Raw genomic sequence first — 16,341 nt, forward strand, 5'->3', positions numbered from 1 at the left:
CCTGTGGTGGCTGCTGCCAGGGGCAGGCTCAGATGTGCTGGAAAAAGCTTCTCCTCGGGGTGCTGCCCGGTGACCTGCATATGGTAGGGGTGGAAGAGACAGTCAGTCTGTATTGCTTTGTTTATAAGAACATATTTGCAGTGATTGATGTCCAAGCTGTGGAAGTATGCTTGCAAGTGGGACTTTAAAACATGAATCAAACGATGTTTGGAATACGTATGCTGCTCTGTCAAACATTTCTCCGCGTTTGGAGTCTGCAGAGCCTGTGCATCCAGAGGTACCGATGCTTGTGCAGAGGTGTCTGGTGGGAGAGCGTCTGCCCTGAGCGTGAGCATGGGCATCCTCCTGCATCCTCCCTCATCCTCAAACATCCTCCTGCATCCTCCCACCCCAAGCATCCCCTCTCCTCACCAACCAAAACAGGCCGGGGAGCCTGCTGGGGCTTGCAGGGTGTGGGGATGCCACTGGGGACAGGGTCGGGGTTTTGTGCCCCCAGCCGCTCTGCCGGGCGGTGCGTGCCGAGGTGTCCCATTAAGCCCCGTCCATCAGGGGACATTCCTTTACACGACGCTCCTTACTGCCAAATCCTCCCCCGGGAGCGCCGAGGAATGAACGCGGCCCTGGAGGACAGAGTCAGCTTTCAGGCTTCCTTCCCCTTTAGATAACCCGCGGAGAGAAGAAAGGTCTGGAAGAGGCGGGCGGTAGCCAGATGTGCATGGAGCGCATGGAGACCTCGGCTGGAGAAGCACATGCTTCAGGTTAAGCCCCTGAGCAGTCCCAGCTGCAGTGGTATTAATGAAGTCTTCGGTTAATCGCATGCTGAACGCTCTCCTGATAAGGGCCAGGACAGTTCAGAGGGGATGGGGAAACTGCACGGAGCTTGGCTTTGCGTGTCCTACTCAGGACGTCCCGCGTGGGGACACGCTCACGTGGCCAGGTGGCACCAAGCAATGTGCCAGGCTGAGACGAGAGCCCTACCACGGCTTCCCGGTGTGAGACACCAAAACCACCCTTCCTGGGCAAGGCACTCATGGGGGATGCCCGGAGGTGTTTGGGTGCCAGCTGGATGCTCTTCCCTAGCCGTAAATGACATTTCCAGCACCAGATTCAGTGAGCGCATTTGGGACTGAGAGGGACACCAGAACCCGGGCATCTCTCCAGGATGGGCAGAATTTCCTCCCTCTAGGCTTTCTGCTGCCCCTCAGGGACACCGCATCCACCCACCTCCTTCCTCCACCCATGACTTTTATTTTTTCCCCCCAGGAACCCTAAGAAAACCATCAGAAAGAGATTTCCAATCGATGAAAAACAGAAAGCCCTCTGTTCCTCCGCTCAAACGCGCTGCCCTTTCGCGAAGCCTCTTTAAGTGCGTGCACGGAAAATACATCCAGTTAGCAGATCCCCTTCCCTAGCAGGTCAGCTTTCTGTGCCTTTTAGCACGGGGGAGATTTATTCACTTCACGGGTATTTTTAAAAGGTATTTTCTTTATAGCTGGGCTTCTCCTGCTTAGGAGAGATTAGGAGATCGTATTTCATGACTTCTCGTGGATTCCCTTTCTGAAGCTCTAATGAACTATGGGTGAGTGAACGCAGTAATCCAGTCTGCGCAGGAGCTTGTTAAAGTCGCTGATTCCATTATAATAACTAGCTGCATCTGATCAGATTACTCCTTTAAACCACCGATTACAGCGGCGTATTAGTGCTCCCGGAGCGGTCAGCGGCAGCTGCGGGATGCGGGGCGCTGCCCTGCACGGCGGTGGTCGTCCGACCCCTGCCTGCTTTGGTTCCTCATCGAAAGCAGGAGCGAGCAGCCCCGAAACCATCCAGAGAGAGAAAAAAAAAACGTCCGTGCCTGCAGCCAGACCCATCTGCCGGCGCACAGGCAGAAATGTTTCTTTGTCTTGGGAAGCGTCAGCAAAAGAAATTCCCTTTGAGGATAGGGCTGTGTTTGCAAGCCTTCAAACCCCTCATCTGGACAATAACAGCTTCTGTCTAAGGGAGCCAGTCCCGTAAGGCACCGGCCAAGCCCACAGTATTATACTTTGGGAGGGTAATTAGGGCTCTGGTGCTGATAAGGCTGCAGACCTCAGCCACCTTCTGCTCTGGCCATGCCGGAGGGATGAGTGTGCGCAGGGCGGCTGCCAGCCGGGCTCCTGGCTGCACGGGCAGCGGGGATGGGAGCAGCACAGGCAGGGCTCCGTCGCTGTCTCTGCCTCCCAGGTCTCCAAAGCCGCCTCTCGAGCTCCTCCGGGGCTCGCAGAGGTTTCTGAGCTAGCGCCGCGCTGCCCGAGCTGCGGAGGAGGAGGCTGGATGCTCGGGCTCGCAGGGAAAGGCACGCCACCGGGGACTCCTGATGATCTCATTAACTCACGAGAACAGCAGAAAATAATTGCTCGCGGTTCAATGCAGTCCATCTGTGTGGGATTTTCTCGATAATAAGTGCATACGGCCTGGTTTTAATGGTTTTCAATGTTTTTAAACTGAAACATTTACTCGTGCCGGAGCCCGGGCAGAAATCAGTTCCAGCCATCGGTGCAGCGAGGGGATTTGGAGGCACAATTCTCAGGTTGACTTTTTAACAGGGTTCGTACAAACTATCCTGCCCGTAATGCTCGTGTAATTGATGCTTTTGAATACTCGGAGGAGGCCAAGGCCCTGTGAGACTTTGAAAGTATGTTTTACAGTATTTTCTGTTGTGATACATAAAAAAAACATGAGTCAGGCAAGCAAAGCTCCTGAGACCAACTCGAAATTATTTACACACACACAGACACACGTTTTTAAGTGATTGCACTTAAAGCTTTTCAAAATGTAGGTTTTTTTTTTAACAAAAGCTGATTTTTCACATAATCACAGGACTCCAGCAGTTTCGGTGTAAATCCTGCCCCGCAGCCAGGGCTTGCAGCGAAGGCAGGAGGTGCTGGCCAGCCAGGGCTGACTGCGCTGTCCTGCAGCAGAAACGCTCCGAGCAGGAGTTGATTTGTCTTATTTCCCTGGAAATTGGGAAATACAGCAGCTGGCACAAAGCAGTGAGCGACTGTGGGGCATTTTGGTGATCAGGGTGGGCAAAGCGATGGGCTCAGTCCTTTCCAGAGCCGGTGTGTGAGCGCCAAGTGGGTACTGAGAGTGATTTCCAGGGGATAAGGGAACTTTGCAGGCGTCTTGCAAACACACGCTGACTTTCCTTAAACTCAGTGCTATTTAAATGACGCTCTGCCCCCTGCCAAAAGCCTGTCCTAATTCTCTCCCCATGCAGTGAAACACTGAGCATTTTCTGCGGTTTTACGCTGCCACACTCCCCGAGAACAAAGCACGCTGGGGCTCAGCACCGCTGGCATCCACTCCGCACCCAGCCAAAACCTTTTCTGGCACCTGGGGGGGGAAATAACCCCGCTACACCCTTATCTTGTATGCTTAATCCCTGCTTTAAGTGGCACTGGGTTAAGGGGCTCCTGTTCCAGGGCATTGCTGAGCCGCATCCCCGAGGGAGCGATGCTTCCCCCGGCCCCCTCCGCTCCTGGCCCGCTGCGATGCTCGCTGCTCGGGCGCTGCCTCCCTGAGACAAAGCAGACCCCGTCCCGCTCGCTCCCAGCCGCTCTTGGAAACCGTGGAGTCCGAATCGGGCCCGAAGCATTTCAAATATGCCCCGTGCAGGCTGGAGCGCGGAGCCTGCCTTAAGTGGGCAAGGGATTTGGTAATCGCAGCCTCCCGCCGCCACCTCGGCCCCGCCAAGGGCACGGCAGCGCGGCTCCAGCCACTGTGAAACACTGGTGGGAGGCTGGGTTTTGTGTGGTAATAACAGCTCACGTGCAGGGCATCCCTAAAAGTCATTTAGCCTGGACGGAGCTGGTTTGTGGCGGGAAGGCAGTGCTGGGGTTATTTGGGTAAGGGCATTTATTTGTTTGCTTTGAAGATGCGTTCCTTTCCTTCACAGGAGCCCCAAAACTGCCACAATATTCCCCGGGTTTAGCAGTCAGATAGAAAACTGTCATCAGGAAACTGCTGAGAAATAATGTTTTGAAAAAAATAACTGTCACAGGCTCCCAGAAGCAAAAGGCGAGCAGCCCGGGGCTGCTGGGGCACTCTCCACCCCCCGGTCTCTGCACAGGCACAATTTCCATGCACCCCCGAAGCCCCTCGTGGCGAAAGGGGCTGAGCTCGAGCTGCTGCACCTGCCCAGGCTGCAGATCTCCTGGGCACGGGGCCGCCGGGATTTGCAGGGCATGGGGGAGCCTTGGGCTTATCCGTTACTGGGATTACAGGGTCATGGCGCTAACGCCTGCGGAGCTGCTGCAGGTCTTGCATGTGCTGGTGCTGCAGCACCGTGTCCAGGGAAAGTGCCAAGAACTTTGTGTAAAGGTTGAGAAGTGCTGTAGGTGACTCCGGCGGGCTTTTTGTGTTTGTTTCAGTTTGGGTTTGAAGGAGCTGCTTTTCAGCTTTTAACGTTTTTTTTACTTAACTCCTTAAATTACGGAAAGTGAATTCAGTGCAGGGAAGGAACAGCTTCTGGACAAGAATAAAGCCATGTTTTAAACAGCTGAAATGAAGCACCTTGCCACAATCCCCCCATGCCCCAGACCTCCCTCCGCCCTCACCGACGCTGTTTGGAGTTTGATCTGAATTTATAAATCACTTTTTACAGATTTACTTTTTTTTTTTTTTTTTAAATAGCGAATATACTTTTACAGTCTTTGTTGCTGTCAATCAGCATGATCTCTGCTGGCCAGGCATGGATGATGGAAATAAACTGGTGGCAGTGGGGATTTCCCTATGTGGCTTTGCTAAGGCAGGGGGACTCTGTGGGCACTGACATGTCCCATTACAGCCCAGCCTGCAGCCCCAGAGAACAGGGAGATCCATCCCCAAAACGGGGTGACACGTCCCGGGAGTGGGGTGACACACCGGGAAGGGGCACGGCGTCCTGCCAACGGGGTGACCCACGCCAGGAGGGGCCGACACCTGTCCCAGCCCAGCAGCTGCAGGGTGGCTTCTGGGGACAGTGGCATGGCTGGGTCCCAGTTCCCGTGGTTTTGGGACACCTTGGCCATCACCGGTGTGTGCCCACGCAGGGCATCCCCGGCGAGGAACGATGATGGGCAGCAGGACCTCTGCTTTCCTCTACCCACAAACAATACCCGCCACCGGCACTCCGGCTTCGGCTAATGTCCTTTCACCGTGCATTATATAAATAATATAAATAACTCGTCCTCGGACTTCAAACATGCCACTTCAGATGTATGGCGGGAGATTACAGAGTTTGTTAAAGCTCAGGTCTTCAATCATCCGGGCAGCTTCGAAGCTGCTCACTAAAATACAGATCAATGCTTCAATTTTATGGGAGGCCTGTCCCATGTGACCAGACCCAAATCCCTTATTTTATGGCTTGCTTATACATTCCTGGTGAAAAACGGTTTACATTTTGGGCCCCGGGAGCTCTCCTAAATCAGCTGCCAGGTTTTTGCAGCTGGTAGTAAAGGGAAGCGCTGTCATCGGGCTGCCCGGAGGTGAACAAACGAGCCGCCAGGCACGGGACTGACGGCTCGCCCCGCGGCACACCGGCTCCCAGGGATGCTACCGCGGCGAGGACCGGGGTCTGGCGAGGGGCAACACCCCGGGCACCCCCGGCCGTGCCGGTCCTGTGGCAGCATTTCTCCCCCCAGGAGACCCCAAAGCTTTGGGGTTTGGGAGATGTGGATGAAAGGGTTAACACCGGGCTGGATGGCTGGAAAGGAGAGTGCTGCTAATCCTCCGGCTCTGGCCCTGCTAATTATTTGCTGATTCAGCTGCCGAGCTGAGCCCAGCCCCAATGCGGGGCTTTGGCCCGCGCCTGCTATCAGCACCGGGATGTTCTGGGCTCTGCGCTCGGCTTCGCCTGTTTTCTCTCTGGAGGCAGAGCCGAGCACAGCGCCCCGAGCTGCTGTCTGGCTTGCATCACAAGCAGGTTTTGCAGGGAAACTGAGGCAGGGGTATGGCCGTTCAGGTGGTGGGGCAGACCAAAGGAGGCTTCATCGCATCCTCCCACAGAGCCGCAGAGCTCCATCCTTCCCCATCAGCAGTGAGCGGGCATGTGAGAAACACAACTGAGGTGCTGTAGGGGGTAAGGGGGTGCCCCCATAGTCCCCTCGGTGGCGCGGGGAGCTGAGGAGGCTGCATTAGGGCAGGAACCACAATGGCATGCTCCTGCCTCTGCAAACCGCATCGCTTCCCTCGCTTAATGAGCAGAATGAGCATCCAGCCTTCTCTGTACGGCTCAGCAAGCGAAGTCCCCTGGGGGCACGACTAACTAAGCCCACTCTAAAGTCCATAAACCCCCTGCTGCCGGCCACTACCCCGCCGGGGCGGCCTCGGCACTGAGTTATGGCCGGGAGGGCTCTCGCCGGCAGCGCGCAGTCAGTAGCAAGCGGTGGCCGTAACTCCTGGCCCTGCGAGCGCACGGGGCCGCCCCTCTCCCGGCTCCTGCCTGGCGGCGCGGGACAAAAAGCAGCTGCTCAGCTGCTGGAAGCACTGCGGGCTGCAGCCGGCCGAGGTGGAAGGAGCACGGCTGGAAGGAATACGGCAAATGAGGCGCGAACCCGAAGCGATGGTTGGATGTGGTGCGTCAGGCACACGGCTTTTCCCCCTGGCAGGGGGAAAACTCCCTTTTCTGCTGGCAGGGAGCAGAGCCCAGCTCCCCTGCACAAGGGGTTTTGTCTCCCGTGGGGTTATAGCAGGATTCCCTCGGTGCGATCATTCCCCTGGCCCTGCAAAGCGTCCATTGCCTGCAGCGTCGCAGGAAGCAGAGAGCGGAGGCGTCCGCTGGTACCCAAACCTGTGACGGGACGTCTGAACGACGCAGGTCTGAGATCCCTCCGGGTTGAGCTCCTCTGCCTCCTGCCAAACCCACTTCAGTGATACCCCGGAGGCACGCCTACAAAAACCAATTTATTGCAGTGACACTGCCAATATCCCGCGCGGAGGAGAAGCTTCGGGTTGAATTTGTGCCTTTTGAAACAGCGGGCAGCACAGCTGGGGCCCCCACAAATGGGGTCTCCCCCCCACTTTGCCCACACACTCGGCTGAGGGCTCTGAAGCTGCTCGTCAGGTGTTAATTAACAGAGGAGGGACGGAGTCGCTTGTGGAGGGGCAGAGGCAGGAGCCCAGGCAAGGATGCTGCTGGAGCTGGGTCCAGGCAGGGGCTGAAGCCAAGTTCCAGCCAGGGCAAGGCTTGCAGAGAAATGCCAGGTGATCTTATCATGCCCTTCTTAATCAAAGCAGAATTTCCATCTCAGGGAAAGCAGGCAGCATCCTTCCTCCTCCAGCTATTTAGGGGCTGGTTATTTTTTTTTTCTTTTGCAGATGGTTAAGTTTGTTTAAAAAAAAAAAAAAAAAGCCATATTCATCTTGCTTTGAAAACGCTGTAAATAAACGAGTTCACTCGCAGGGATAAGCTCTCCCTTCTCTTTGCGGTTGACTCCTGCCAGTGCTAATTGGAGCCAATAGGCACAGCACGAGGGGAGCAGCCCCCTTCGCAGGCAGCGCTGCAGCCCGGCGAGCATGTTTACAGCCTTATTTCAAAGCCGTAAGGAGGAGGGAGCTGTCATAAACCCTGGCAGCTCTCGCCGAGCGAGCGGTGCTGCTAGAATATTTAAAACCCGGCATTTGGGTGGAAAATATAGAAAACACATGTGTTTCCAGGCGAGCTCTGCTGCTGCTCCGAGCCGGGTTTGCGGCGGCGCGATGCTCGCCGGGGCGGCAGCGGGGGCACGGGCCCGGCCCGGCCGGGGACGGCGCTTTGGCAAGGTGAGACCTTGGTGTGGGGTGGGGACGGCAGGGCCTGGGGGCACTGACAGGGGCTGACGGCCCTGAGCAGCCTCAGCTGGGACCCTCACCCTGCCCACAGGTGGGATCCCTATAGGCTCAGTGCCTGGGGGGGCCTAGGCCTCCCCGCAGGCTGTGCTTCTCCTTGGGGACCTCTCAGCTCCACACCATGGCTCATCTCCAGCCCCATCTCCTCCAGGGACCTTGGGGAACGCCTGAAGGCCCCCAGGGGAGCGGTGCTGCTCCTTGGGGTTTCATCTGTCAGGTACTGGGGAGGGGAAGAAGTGATTTTGGGAAGGACTTCGGTGTTTCTTGTGGCCTTGCAGGTTTCAGGGGGAACTGTTCTCTGTGCTGTGCTCATCCTAAAACGTGCCCTCAGGCTTCTGGGGTTCTTGGAGATACTGAGGTAGAAGACACCTTTCCCAGTTAATGAAACTCATATTTGTGTCTTTAAAAAATCAAATATATATAATAGGGGAACACTATAACTTAGTAAAGCTATTTCCAGGATTACTTTCATCAGCAGAAAATAAGAAGAGACATCCTGCATTAAAGATATTGGTAAGTTTTTTAGGGAAAAGCGTGGGGGCTGCTGACCTGATGCTGCCACAAGCTCAGGGTGAAGGACTGGTGCTGGGGGACACGGTGAGGGCAGCTTGGGGCTGAAGGAGCAGCGGGACCACCCTCAGCACTGGGATGGGCGGTGGGCATCCCGCGTGGCCTCACCCAACACGGGCACCTCCTCTGTCCCGCAAGGACAAGCCGAGCTCAAGGAATCCAAACCCCGGTGGGGTTGAGACCCCCGTGGGGGCACAGCGCGGAGCAGGAGGTTGGGGGGGCTCCGGCGAGGACTCGGCCCTGCCGCAGGCCGTGCCCCGAAGCGGGGCGGCTGCTGGCTCCCCTAATCCCCCCGCTTGGGAGGAGCTGTTTGTTCTCCTCCGGCCTCGAGCGGCTTCAAAGGCGCTCCAGTCTAGACTGTGCCAAGAGAAATTACAGCCCCGCCGCGCTGACATAAAGCACGGGGGAAGGAGTCATTTGCTCTGATGTAATTAAAACAAGATAGCCCCCCGCACGTCAGCGGGCTCCTCGGGGCTGGGGGCTTCGGCCCCATGCTTTAAGGGGTGCTGGCATGTCCCACCCCTGGCCACGCCAGCCAGTCGGGTGGGCAGGGAGCCGTAACGTCACCCGCGTGGGTATAAAAGGGAGGGGGGCCCTGGGGGTCCCCGAGGGTCTTTGGAGGGGGGCCACGGGTTGGGGCAGCCCTAAGGTGAGGCAGGCAGGGCGGGCCTTGAAGTGCTTGGAAGTGTCCTGTTGGAGTGAGTCCGGGGGGAGCCTTCCTCCAAGGCTCCTGGGGAGAGAAACTTGGGAAAAGGGCCTTTTCTCCCCCAAAAAAGGACTGGCTGAAATCAACGCTTCTTCATTCAGCTGTGAGAGGTCTCATTTTTGTGATGGTAGAAGTAAAATCCTTCCCTTTTCAATTAGATGCAACTGAAATGGAAGGTTGATTCTATTACTGCCCTTGTACCTAAATCCTCTTTTTAATTTATTTATTTATTTATTTACTAAAAGTTGGGAGGCAGGAGAGAAAGGATACAAGGATTTTAACTTGATTCAATTTCCATTCACACAAATTTAAGCTAACAATTCTAATTTTGAGTAAAGCTGTTGGCAAATGAAAGCAAGAGCCTCTGAACAGCACTCATAATTTAAAAATTATTATGTTAATATTTTAAAAGACTTTTTTAAAAGTTAGTGATCGTTTATTTGTCAGCCCGATGATGTCCGAACAAAGCTCAGTGAAATATCCTATAAAGAGGAGGAGGCAATTATCAGCAAAGCTATGTGAGGCTCTGCTTCAACAGCGTTGTTACACTTAGATATGCGAATACAGCTGAGACTGGATGTGTATAAGCTGTGACAACTGTTTTTCCTGTTATTCCCTAAGTGCCGTGCAGCTGCACCTGCCCCAGGGGAGCTCTGAGTGCAGAGGGACCTGATCCTGACTGACGCTCGTGGGGCGTTTCCGAGGCAGGGGGAGCACTTTGTGCCTGGGCTCCTTATTTCCCTGGCCGCAGCCCTAAATCTTCCACCTGGCAGCCCGTCGGCCCATCGCTGAAGCTACATTGAGATGGCTGCGTGTGGACAGCAAATGGCCTTATTGCAGGTAAATCACTAGGAATAAGTGTCTGTGGGTGCTTTGGGAGCCCGTGGGTGCAGGCAGTAGCGCTGCCCCAGGGTGCTCCCATGCACAGCCACCGGGCATGATCCTGCCTGCGGCTTTTACTGGGTTGTGCCCAGTGCAGGACAACATGTTTCACCCCTTGCCAGCATCCCAATTACATCTGCAGAGCTTGTCCGAGCCGTGGCTCCGCACGCATGAACCACAGCAGTGCATCCTGCCCACGTTCCCCCCTGGGGGCTGCCCCCATCTTCCCAGCACCCGCGCGGGCTCCGCAGCCACATAAATTTCAGCCCGGCGCTTTGAAGTCTCTGGCCAGGCCAGTTGTTTTTGTTTGTGGCGTGGCTTATCGCCCCGCTGCCTCCTGCCTGTCTCTCGCCGTGCGGCCCCGCTGCCAGGGCCCGGCCGGCTGCCAGCGGGGCTGATAAGGATGATGGATGGCGAGGGCGCTGGCTCCACCGCGGCCCGGCCGCTTCCTGGGAGCCCCAACCGGCCCAGTGCTCCCCGGGGAACGTGGGTCCGAGGGATGCGGAGCTGCCCCAAGGCTGGAGTGGGTGCGAGCGGTTCCTTGCCCCAAAAGCAGGTTTTGGTGCTGCTCGCACGCCAGCCCTTCCTTGCACACAGAGCACAGACCTGAATCTGCAGCCTGGCAGGTGGGAGGGGGCAGGAGATGTCCCCCCACCCTGCTCCATCACCTCCGGGGTGGTGCTGGAGCCCAGCCTGGTCCCGTGCATGGGATGAGGGCAGGGGGTGGCTTTGGTCGGCTGCATTTTGGTTTATGTGGGGCTTCCTGGGGCCGGGGCTTCGCTTAGAGGGCTCTGCACACCGTGGTCTGTGTGGTGTGGTGGCTCCAGCACTGAGAGCTCCCTGCTGCGGGGTGTAGGGCATCCCAGCTGGGACACGTTGCTGCATCACACCACCCACCCTTTGGGAAGCTCTTTGCAGTGATTTTCGGAGCTGAGTGGCTGCTGCGGTGCTCAGAGAACTCCCCCCGGGGTCAGCTCTAGTTCCTGGCTTGATGCGAGCCAAGGGAAATATTTTCATGCTGCTACCGCAAGCACCACAGAGTCGTTTCTTTGCGATGCCGTTCTTGCTTCTCTCCCTTGCTGTGATTTTCCTTTGCCTCCTTTTGACCCAATCCTCCCTGCTTTTTGTAGTTCTTTCTTATCCCCTTTCTCCCAAACTATGCCATGAAGGACTAAATGCTTCTGCTCCCAGGTTTGAGCTGCATAAAGCAGGCATCCCGACCCCTTTCCCTAGTAGGATTCTGGATTCGGTCCCATCTAGGGGGCAGGTTGAGCTCAGGAAGAGCCCGGAGCGTGGAGATTACCGCTAGCCCATTTCCCCAAAGCATCGCAAAACGACCCCTGCCAAATGCGAACACGGGATAAAACGTGCTAATTGCAGTGCCTGGGTCAGACAATGGAAAAATTGGGTGCCTTTCCACGCCAGCCTCATTACAAGGGTTTCTTAAATGGAGGCTGTGCTTGTAATTAAATAGCCATATCTTGGCTCCCAAAGACAGGAGGAAAAGGCAATTTAAAAATGTATTAAAACAGGGGTTTTGGCAATTCTCCTGGATTTAGAACAATTCAAGGATTTAAATTGTTCCATTTCAAATATGTCAGCTTGCTTTCAATGGAATTAAATAAAGATGTGCAAGATGGAGGGAAGGCTGGACGCTTTCCTGGATGCTCTTCCTTCTCTGGCTACCAAGGGACAGGGTAATGACGGGCTTGCAGAGCAGATTTGATAGCACTGTGTTCTCTGTGCTGCTCTGCGGCTGACTCTGCTGATAAGTCCTATTAATATCAAATTTTCCAACATTTTTTAGCCCAGCTTCTGGTTTTACGCTTGCCTCCCGCACTCCCTGTTGTGCACACCTTCTCCTGGAGGGACTGGCTCCGAACACGAGCCGTGCCTGTCTGGGGATGGACAGACGCCTCGCCTCCTCTGCAGCTGCCTTTTCTTGCACCAATACCATATTACAAAGGATGGTCTAAAGGTTGGTTAAAAAAAAAAAGGGGGGGGGGGCTCCCTGGGTGCTGTCTTCACACATGTCCTTCTGCCTGGTACACAAGGTGGGTAATATTGTCATTACACAGCTTTCCGTGTGTATAAGGAGAAATGCACCGAACATTTGAGAACCCCATGAAAATCGAACACCACTTTTACTTCGGGAGAAAAAGACACAGCCCTTAATTGCTCCTCAGACAGCAGCTGTTGTGCTGGGGAGGCTTATCTCTGCGACAGCAGCCAAAGCTCCTTGCTTGAGTATGGGTAGCTGCTGGGGAGGAAGTGTCGAGCAGCCAGCAGCACCCCCAAAAAAAAAAACCCTCGTGTGTCAGTGGGCAGCTGAGAGTGAGCAGGAGGTGCGCTAGGAGATGGCTTACTCAGAGAACGGGGAAATAGAGCAGCGGTTTGAATCCAGCCCAACTCCTGATCTGTGAGGGCTTGATATAAGTATTTAAGCCTTTGGTTGGGATCTGGTGATAGAGGAGGGCTGGAAAGCACATTTCTTTTATGGTTAAAGGTCCTTTTGTCGGTCCATAAATTCAGACCGAGGTCTGTTTATTCTGTTTACTGCAGTTACCTAACCTGTGAGCCTCCACATAAATCACGGCGAGCGGTGATTTAGAGGGGAGCTGGTCTCCCCGTGGCGTGCGCACCGCGTCCCCTGCCCAGACCCCCACGCAGACATCCCACTCCTCCAGAAGCCGGCAGATAAGAGCAATAAAAGCCACAGCTCGCTCCAGCATCACTACTGCTTAATTCTTTTGGCATGATCAAGCCACTAAATGATGGAAAGGAACCTGAGCTGCCTTTTTTTTTTTTTTAAAAGGAAGCAGCAGCTGTATCCCTGGGCTCCTCAACTGCAATGTCCCATTTCCACCCCATCACCCCTGGGGATGGCCAAGCACTGCTGTCTGACGGGGTTTTACTAGAAAAGGGGCTGGCCGGGTGGATTCCCCTGCGGAGCAGCTCCTGACCAAGCCTCCCTCACCTGAGAGGCGCTGGCTCCCTGCAGCCAAAATGGGAGCCAGATAAGGGAGCGATGCCCGGATAACGGCACCGGCTGCTCCTTGCCAGCCCCCTGGGGAAAGCAGCGATATCAGCTATCGGCTTAACGTGGCGGGGTTGGGGGGGGGGGGGGTGGAGAGCAAGGTTTGGGCAACCGGTGGGGGAAAAATCACTTTTGATAGCCCAGCCCTGGCACTCCGGGCTCAGACCCTTTGGTGATGGAGGAGGGATGAGCCAGAGCTGCCAGCCCACTTGGGGTGGGGGGTGAGCCCCCAGCGTGGGGAGATCCCCGCTTCCCACCGCCCAGGCTCCGTCCTCTAAGTCCCTTCAGCCCTTCCTCCGCCTCCTCCCGCCCGCCTCACTCAAGCAGCCTCAGGATCCCCTTGGCCTTCCCCATTCCGGCCTTGCTGCCAGGTTTGACGCTAACCATTGCGCTCCCCTCCCCAAGCCCCCCCGGTTTTCCTGCCGGAGCGGCGCAGCGCTGCATCCTCCGAGAGCCCCAGCTGTCTGCCTGCCCGAGACTCGCTTCCCCAGGGAGCGGGACGGGGGGATCAGCCCGGGTCCTCGCTGTTTAGTCTACCCATCAGCTTGGTGACAAGGAGTCTAGCAGCTGGCAGAAAGCGCTTTTATAATTGCCGGGATGCCGGCTTCGAGCTGTTTGCCCGGTGGCTCTTTCTTGCTTTAAATCATAGAGAAGGGGGAAGGGGAGGATGATTGGCAGGGGGTTGGATGAGAAACGCTACACCCCTGGTGCTGAAGTTTTGGCAGCTGGAGACAGCTCTCGGCTGACCCCAGAGGGATGCTGGGTGTTGGTCACCGGGGAAAATAAAGTCAAGAGGCAGCTGGGCAAGGCACAGCATCCTGCAGTCAGGGCATGTTGGCTCTGCCATGGCTGAGGCAAAGCCAACAGGAGAAGCGCATCTTCCATGAGGGCTGATCTTGTCTTATCCTAAAACCCCATTAAATCCCACCAGGGTGCCAATTTGGAAAAATCCCATCGGCTTTGCCGCATGCAGCCTCACAGAGAGATGCTCAGAGGCCGAAGGGTGAAGCTCTGATGACCAAAAATCACTCAAAATGTAAAGAGGACCAAGTGACCTATGTTGGTCTTTGGGATGTGAGGTTTCCTGCCTTTAAGGGTGCCATCAATCCCACTGCAGGGCCCTGCAGTGCTCTGGCGGATGCAGACGACTCAGAGGAGCCGGCGGAGCAGCAGGGATGACAAAGTGGACGGCCCAACCTGGCCAAAGAGACGGGGTTTTGTTTTTCTTTGGCACAGCGATGGAGGAGGACATGATAAGAGACTCCAAAGACCTCTGAGACGACAGTGATCAATCGTTCTCCAGAGCTGGAGCTGGGCCAAGATGTAATCAACTTAATTGGCAAGGAGAAAGCTCAAAGGTTAGATATTAAGACAGATGTTTCATGCTCTGCAGGAGGACAGGGAAGCCCGGCCCGGGTTACATGAAGGTTATTCAAAACAAGCCGGGCAGGGCAGCGTGGGAGCAGTCAGGTGCAGATGTGGGGCTCGGAAGGACGTTAATTCCCTCAGCTCCAGGCAGGGGACATCCCTGTCCCACATCCCTGTTCCTGCAGCTTGCTCTGTCTCCACATTGGCCAGCCTGACTTGACCCCAACCATCTGTCCTGCTGGCCAGGATCCCACATCACAGCCCGGCCTGGATCCCACAATGTCCCCACAGCAGCTCCTGTCCTGTGGTGGGACTGGGATCTGTGAGGCCTTTCCCAGCTCTCCCTCACCCCACTGCACTGCTTCAGAGGTGGCATTTCTGAGCCCAAGAGAAGGAAGCCCGGAGGCTTTTAGACACTTACAAGCTATTTTACAGGAATTTTCTAAGCCTTGCTTTGGGCTGGTGCCTCTTGGCATTTTAAGGAGGAAAATTATGAGGGGGCTGAGGCCTATTAAAATCCAAAACTCGACCACTCCTGCAAAAACAACCCTGCTTGTTCCAGGCTGGGTTTTATGGCTGTTATGTGTATGTGATAAAAACTTGCTTGGGCTAGCATTAGAGTGGTGTGGCTATCGCCCTGTTCCAAACCGCATGTTCACGGGCGTGTTACCGATTTGCTGAGGCGCTCAGAGTTTGGAAACTTTTCACTCAAACAAAGAGGGTGGGGAGCGGCGCCCATTTGGTGTTTTGATGGCTCTTTCCAAGTGAAGTTAGATCTGGTTAAGAAGCAGAATGAATCGAGGTGATGCGTGATTAAAAAGAAAAGCACTTTGCCTCCTTTTCTGGAGCTTCCACAAAAAAAATGGTGGCTCCAAAGTGCCGGGGCAGACTGGGCCCAGTGGGGTTTGCCTCCTTGGGCTTCAGGGGCCTGCCAGGATTGGTGCTGGTCCTGCTCTGCCCACCCGGATCTCCCATCCCTCCGGCCCAAGGTGTTTCAAACTGCTTCCTAGCACCCCTCACCAAGAACCGTGGTCCCCCCCAGGGACCCCAAATCCTCCAGCTCCCTGTCCTACAACCCCCTCCTGCATCCTTTTGGCTGGTGCCCGCCGCCTCCTGCTGAACACGGAGGTTAACCAGCCGGAGTGGCAGGGCTCGCAGTCAAGGTGCTGCGCTAGCCACGGCAGGATGAGGCCCAGAAGGGGAGGAAAATCCCTCCCCGGCCTCCTGCCTGCCCCACCAAACGCCGCGACCCGCAGGCCTGCGGTTAATGGCGGAGGAGCCCCGGCCCCGCGGCGCCCATCACCCGCCTCGGGCCTGCTCCCGGGCTGGCCCACGCCAGCCCCGTTGGGAGCCTGAGGGGACGGCCCCGGCCCCGCAGCTGTCCCCAAAACTTCGGGGCTCAGGTGCAGGGAGCGAGGGGATCCGGCGGGGCGGTGGCACCATCTGTCGGCAGGCGGCTGGAGCAGGCAGCAGCAGCGGGCTGGGACAGCTCGGGGCCGGGCCGGGCCGGTCCCTTCCCCTGCGTCTGAGGGGGTTGTGAGGCCACCCTGGGGCCTGCCCTTCAGCCTCCCCTGCCTCATTTTGTGGCACCATACACGGCTCTCCCCCCTCCCCCCCCCCCGATATGGCTTCCATAACACAGCGATCCGTTTAAAGCTCTTCCCAATCACCAGATTTTCTGAAAGGCAGGCGCTCCTTTCTCTCCAGCTGCCATTTACACCCTGTGTGACCCCCCTGATCCCCATCCCAGGGCAGGGGTCCGGCTGGCTGCAGGGTGGGCACCGCTGTTTGTGCGGATCCCCCACCGCTCGTGTCACCGTGCTGGGGTGGACAGGTCCCTGCCGGGCACAGCCTGGCCGTGTCCTGCTCAGACACAGAGAAGATGAGCTGCAGGCTGGTGGCACGGCGCTGGTGACAGCCCCTCCCTGACTAA

General features: G+C 56.2%; 1 long non-coding RNA gene across 1 annotated transcript; it reads left to right on the forward strand.

Annotated features, from left to right (window-relative positions):
• The first annotated feature begins 7,802 nt into the window (after positions 1-7,802).
• Positions 7,803-14,598, forward strand: LOC310881363. The gene is made up of 5 exons (XR_014572317.1): positions 7,803-8,062; positions 8,306-8,358; positions 9,743-9,961; positions 11,811-11,981; positions 12,566-14,598. It is a non-coding gene; the product is annotated as an uncharacterized lncRNA (long non-coding RNA).
• Positions 14,599-16,341: the final 1,743 nt, after the last annotated feature.

This window comes from Anser anser (genome assembly GCF_964211835.1).
Source record: "Anser anser genome assembly, chromosome: 14".
Classification (NCBI taxonomy): Eukaryota; Metazoa; Chordata; class Aves; order Anseriformes; family Anatidae; genus Anser; species Anser anser.